Source organism: Tupaia chinensis, unplaced genomic scaffold (genome assembly GCF_000334495.1).
Source record: "Tupaia chinensis unplaced genomic scaffold, TupChi_1.0 Scaffold143944_1, whole genome shotgun sequence".
Classification (NCBI taxonomy): domain Eukaryota; kingdom Metazoa; phylum Chordata; class Mammalia; order Scandentia; family Tupaiidae; genus Tupaia; species Tupaia belangeri.
The window spans coordinates 1-6938 of NW_006203795.1; positions in this window are offsets into that span (position 1 = coordinate 1).

A 6938-nucleotide genomic window follows, 5' to 3' on the forward strand; every position below is an offset into this window, starting at 1 on the left:
ATGGAACCAACCTAAATGTCACAAACTGATGTCCACAAAACTATGGGATACTACTCAGCCATAAAAAATAACAAGACCCTGGCATTTGATAGAAAGTGGTCAGATATGGAGGATCTATTGCTGAGTGAAGTAAAGAAAGATATTGTATGTATCCACTCAATATTTACCGACTATCAGCACTCTATAGTAGAGAGCAAAAAATTGGAGGACATAAAAGCAGTGAAGGTACTTAATGAGAATAGGACAGTGTGGAATGGGGGAAGTGAAGAGAAGAGGATAGAGAAAGATAGCAAATGAACAAGAGAGGAAGAACGTTAGTGAGAAACAGATATGGCTTATTAACTGTTGATGATGACATGTATAGTATTCTCAACTGGATTGGTCTGAGAAGTATTTCATGATGGGCAAAGTATTTTTACAAGCAAAATGAGAAATAGCGATTGACTGTTTTAAAAAAATAATTAGAATAATAATAATAATGATTGGGGAAAACATAGAAAAGATATTGAATGTTGAAGTGGGGAGATTAATGTCTCTGTACTGACTGACATGCATGGCATTCCCTTTTGAAAAAACAATGTAATACATATGTAAAGTTATATGTAATCCAATGTAATACAAAGAAGATTATGATGATAATAAAAAAATGAATAGACTTGATTCCATGAGACAGTAACATATTAACAAATTTCAAACAAAATCCTACATACCTATCAGTAGTTCACCTTTAGCTAGTTTGTCAGCACAAGCAATATCTCCTTTGTGAAGCCAGCAGTATGTATCCACAGATACTACTTGACCCTCATACTTCCTGCATGGATGGGTTCAGAAGCTTCTTTGATAATCTGTAGCAATCCTTGTATCCCCATGGTGCCAAATTAACCTTTTGACCCTGTATCAGAGTTCTGATGTTCTACTCCAACAGTTCTCAAATTTCAGAAGTGCAGATTCTGCACTTCACTGCCAGTTTCTGTGTCTTGCTGCTTCTGGAGTGATGCAAGGGGGTCTGAATTTTCAACAAGGCAGGCAAACGGTCCTCAAGTCACAGTCTGAGAAAAATGATCAGTGTTCCACCTCTTAGAGACAATGTCTAAAAATATTTTTCACTCTGAGGAAAATGGACACAATATGCACTTCTCCTGGGCCAGGTAAATATCCTCAGATAAATATTTGCCCTTTAGCGTATAGGAATGACTGAGTGCCATACGGCACATGCCATCTCAAGGTGATCACCTGTGGCACCCAGGAAACAGCAGCAACAGCTTCACCACTTTATGCCTCTTGGCTCACGGGGATGTGCAAGTTTAGCCCGCAAGCTCATTCCAAATGGCAAGTTTCTTTTGGCCCCAGCCAGAACCACCGAAAACAGCAGTGCTGCACACAGGTGAGCCACCTACAGCCACGCACGAAGGGCCGGACCTTTCAAAAACAGTCTTATTAATAAGTATTTAATAAAGCATGAAAGAGACATGCTGAGGCCTCAAATAGAAACAGGCTTACCACAGAATCAGAGACAGGAACAACGGAAAAAAAAAAACCTGAAAAACAGATTAAATGAGATCGGGCTTGGTGGTGCCCTCCCTATGGCAGATAAATGAGGAGAAGGGAGTGTGAAAGAAGTGAGGCATGAGGCCTTTGGGAAGTGAGAAAGCACGTGTGCATGACAGAGAGAAGGACTGTCCTGCACAGGATCTGACTGTCTCCAGTCTTTCGGCTCACCAGGCCATGAGCACTTGCATGCCTGGCCAACATGTTTCAGGCCAATCAAGCTGAGGATTTAAACCACAGTCACCACGTGGCTTCCTGCACCATAGCATGGCATGGCACCACCTGAGACAGCGTAGTCTGTATTCCAATTCTTATGGAAGCATTATTCACAATAGCCAAGACATAGAAACCATATAAGTCTGTAACAGATAAATGAAAGAAATGTTTATACATCCAACAGAATAATTTGCCTTTTTTTTTTTTTGTAGAGGTTTTTGCTATAGCGCATGTGTGTTCACCAGAAAGACAGAAAGCGAGAAATTACCCCCCAGAGGGGATGGTCATGCCACAATACCTTCTCCTCCATTCTCCTCTCAGGATCTTGGGCACGCATGCACACACGCCCGGTCTGAGTTTAAGCCACCGGGTCCAGGATTTGAACCATGGTCAACTCTATGAGAGTCTGGTGACATAGCCATTGTGCCAACAACTGCTCCTCATAATTTTCCTTTTAAAGGGTGAAAATCTTTTCATTTTCAACCACATAATGAACTTGAATGACATTTTTCTCAATAAACAAAATGAGATTTTTAAATGTTTCTGATCAATTTTAAAACTCATGAAATAAAAATTTATATATTTATGTTGTGTACATATGGTACATATCTGTATACTGTGGAATGGCTAAATGAAGATAAGTACATATGCATTACTTCATATATTTATCATTTTTCTGATGAGAAATTAAAACCTACCATCTTGGCAACATTAAGGTGTATGGCACATTGTTAACTATAGTTCTCCATGTCATGCCACTGTTGTAAATTGAGCTATACCAATATCTAGTAGACTATTAGCTGTAGGCACCATGGTATATAAAAATATGAACATATAGATTCATAGTTCATTAATGCTACTCACAAAATTTCACTGCAGTTTTTTTCCAAAGTGAGAAAAATACATACACAGAGTGGCTGATTGTTCTGTGATCCAGTCAACTGCAAATTTCTCCTACAGTTTTTGATCCAAGCTGGTGCCTAGGAGGTTCTAATGAACACTCAAGTCACTATTAAAGTTGTTTAGGTTATTACCCAAAACACTGAAAGATCAAACATGCTTCTGACCATGTAAGAACTAGCCCAGCCTCGAACTAAATCTTCAAAGATTTATATTAAATCTCTGAGCCCTTCTGTCTGTAAGGACATGGCTAGGCAGACATGAGTATTACATGCTGATTAAATGATCAATTCAAGAAGAAGAAGCAATAGCAATGAAAATACACTGACCAAACCACATGGCCCAGAAATATAAGAAGCATACTTGAACATAATTAAAGGTGAAAAATTACACCTTGAAATAATTAATAGAACTTCTCGACAGAAGAAACAATGAATTAAAGAAGTTACGCAGACTATAGATGAACTAGAATGAGCAGAGATATATAGTATACTTCACATAAAAGAAAAATCTACATTTTTCTCAAGTGCACATGAACATTCTTGAGAATTGACCGTATATTAGGTAAATAAAACAGTTCTCAGTAAACTTAAAAAGATCAAAACTTAACAGAGCATATTCTCTGATTGGCATGGGAGGAAGCTACAACTTAAAAGAAAACAATACTAGAAAACTCATGTATGTGGATATTAAACTACAGATTTATGAACAACCGATTTGTAAAAGAACAAAACACAATTGAAATTACAAATTACTTTGAGAATTACATGTGTCTTCCAGTCTTATCTGTAGTGTCCCAAATGAGAGGATAGTATTCTATTTATGGCTGAGAAATTTTTCACTTTGCATACATAGTATATTTTCTTGTCTTTTTATTTGTTCATGGAGATGTGGGGTGATTCAAATTCAAAATAAAAAATATACATGACCTAAAATATCTTTTTGATGTATTGATTCACTTTGGACATGTGTCTAATAGTGCTTTACTAGACCATAAGACAGTTTGATTTTTTTCCTCTTATTTTATTCTTTTTTAAAATTTATACATTTAATCACTGTACATAGCTTTACTTGTAAGTTGAACCCAACATGAATATACTTCAGACCTGTCCAGTTGAGGATACAAACGCATTATCATCATCAGATAATAAACCATTTCTGTATCCCATCAATGCCTTGCCTATTTTCCTCCTCAATTTCTTTCCCTACACTACTCCCCATCTCTCATCCTCTTTCCACATCGGCTCCAGAATCCGTAATCATTTTCAATGCTTCTTTGTCCTCTAATCACTCATTTCCACCATAGATTGTGGACGTTGGTGTATGTTAAGTAGAGATATAAACTGTCTCTCTTTCATACCCTGTCTTGCTTGACTCAGCAAAAAATCTTCCATATTCATTCACTTTCTATCAAAAGCTAGTGTAGGGACATGTTCAGAGGAAAATCCTGTGATGTGGGGACCTCTTCTGAGCAGACATCAGGGACATGCTCTGAGAAAACATCACTTTACTCTCTGAAGCTGTAGCAGAAGTCTTCCAGCATGCCCTTTCCTTGACCCTTTCTATAGGCAGAGAAGTCAGTGGAATTTACAGGGGCTGCTCAGGAAACATCCATAGAGCTTGGAAAACATTCTGACCCCACTACATAAAGACCAGCCCCTGCTCTGCTTCGTGTAATCTCTTAGCCTAACAATTAACCCTTTGGTGTATGCCAGAGAATGTACTCCCCATGCCTGCAGAGTTTGCAATTTGCTTCTCTAGATAAGTAACTTACAGACAACTTCTTTGTTTCTATGTCCCAAGGAGATGCACCTGGCTCAAGCTTGCCCAAACCCTTATAGATCTATCACTTGTCTTCTGTTACCATACAACATCAACTATATTTATGGAACATCACAAAATATACTATGTAGTGTTGCTTTGCCCTATGATTAAAGGCACTCAACTTGTCTGGGTGTCAGGCTGCTCAGGCTCAGGCTTAGACTCAAGCTTCCTGTGTCCACTGCTACCCTGTGTCTGTGTCTCTTTCTTTCTGTTTCCTCTTAGGTTGAGCTTAGTTTGCTGGCAGACACCAACAGGCTAGTGTATTTTTTATGGCTGACTAGTATTCCATAGAGTATATGTGCCACATTTTTCCAATCTATTCACCTGTTTGCGGACATTTAGGTCCATTCCATGTCTTACCAATTGTGAATAATACCACAATAAACATAGATGTGTGTGAGGGTATGCAGCCTGGCAGTATAAAGCAGTTATCTGCATGCTTTGTTAATTACTCACTGGAGCCGGCTGGCACATGCTTTAGATGCCAAGCGCTCTGTGGAAATATCCAGGTGGGGCATGGAAAACATCCTGACCCTGGCTAGGTCATGTGATGCCTGTTCTATATAATGTTTATGGCTTACACATCATCCTCTTTGATGTATACTCAGTCTTCCTCAGAGTTGCAGAGGAACAGCATAAGTAAACTGCCTTGACCTATAATGCTTAATAGGATCATACATGATAGTAACAAGGTTGAAAAACGTCTACACTGAAGTCCTTATCTCTAATTGTAGAACTTAAACCACAGCCTTAAAAGCTTGCAAACAGATCACTGTGCCTGGTACAATGTATAAATAAAAAAGCTCAGTATGACTGAGAACAGGTTATCTGTGTTCACCTGCATCTTCTACTTCTGCATCTTTCTTTCCTCCTTTCTCTAACTTTTTCCTTCACAGGACTAAGACCTGAAGGCAGACAATGACAGTATTACCATCCAATGAGATGTTACTCTTAAGCTTGCGGATAGATGCCAACAAAGACTTTTCCAATTGAGAATTTTTTGTATCCTTTAGTTGGACACCCAGGAGTAGAACTATTGGATCATATGGTAATTCTATTTGTAGGTCTTTGAGGAACCTCCATGTTGTTCCAGTCTCCAGTGACTGGACCGATTTACATTCCTACCCGCAGTGTAGGAGTGTTCCTCTCTCACCACATCCCCTTCAGCGTTTATCATTTATTTATCTATTTTTTAATCTTCCCATTCTGAGGTTAGGTGTTATGTCTTTGTGGTTTTAATCTGCCTGTTCCATATGATAAGGGATGTTGAGCATTTTTTCAGATACTTTTTGGCTATCTTTATGTCTTCTTAGAGAGTTGCTTATTTACCTTCTTTTCCCATCTTTTAATTGGGTTAATCATTTATTTTTTTGGGGGGTGGGGGATGAGCCACTTGAATTCCCTGTAGATTCTGGTCATCAGTTCCTTATATGAGGCATAGTTTACCAAAATCTTCTCTCATTCCAAGCATTGTCAATTCACACTAATTACTGTGCCTTTTGCTGTGCAGAAATTTTTTAATCTGATATAATCTCACTTGTCTATTTTGGGGATTATTGTCTGTCCTTTGAGGGTCTTATTTAAAAAGTTTTTACCTACCACAATGTCTCTCACAGTTTCTACAGAGTTGTCTACCAGCAATTTTATATTTTGAGGTCTTAGGTTTAGATCTTTGATACACTTTGAGTTGAGTTTTGTTAATGGTAAGACAGGGGTTTAGATTCATCTTTCTGCAGGTGGATACCTAGTTTTTCTAGCACCATTTTCTAAAGAGGTTTTCCTTTCCCACTGGATGTATTGATACCCTCTGTCAAAAATCACTTGGCTGTATGTTTTGGAGTTTATCTCTGGGATCTCTATTCTGTTCCATTGGTCCGCATATCTATTTTTTGTGCCCATACCATGCTGCTTTGATTATCACAGCTTTGTCATATATTTTGGAGTCAGGGAGTGAGATGCTACTCCACTCCTCTTTACAGGATTGCTTTGGCAATATGAGGGTCTTTTTTGATTCTAGACAAATTCAATGGTTTTCTTCTTTTAGTCTGAGAAAAATATCTTTTGTAAATTTATAGGGATACATTAATTATGTAGATTAATTTGTGTAGAATTGCCATTTTTGACTATATTAATTCTCTCCATCCAGGAACAAGGGATATCTTTCAACTTTTTTGTGTCATTTTCAATTTATTTTTTAAAGAGTTTCATGGCTTTTCTTGTAGAATTTTTGACTTTCTTGGTTAGATTTATTCCTAGCTATCTCATACTTCTAGTCGTTAAGGTAAATGAGATTACTTTCTTAAGTTCTGTCTCTGCTTGTTGTTTGTATACAGAAATGCTATAGAATTTTGTAAGTTAATTTTGTATCCTACCACTTTACTCATTTGTTACTTTGTGAAGTTTTTGGGGGGATACCTTTGGATCTTGTATGTATGCAAACATGTCATCAC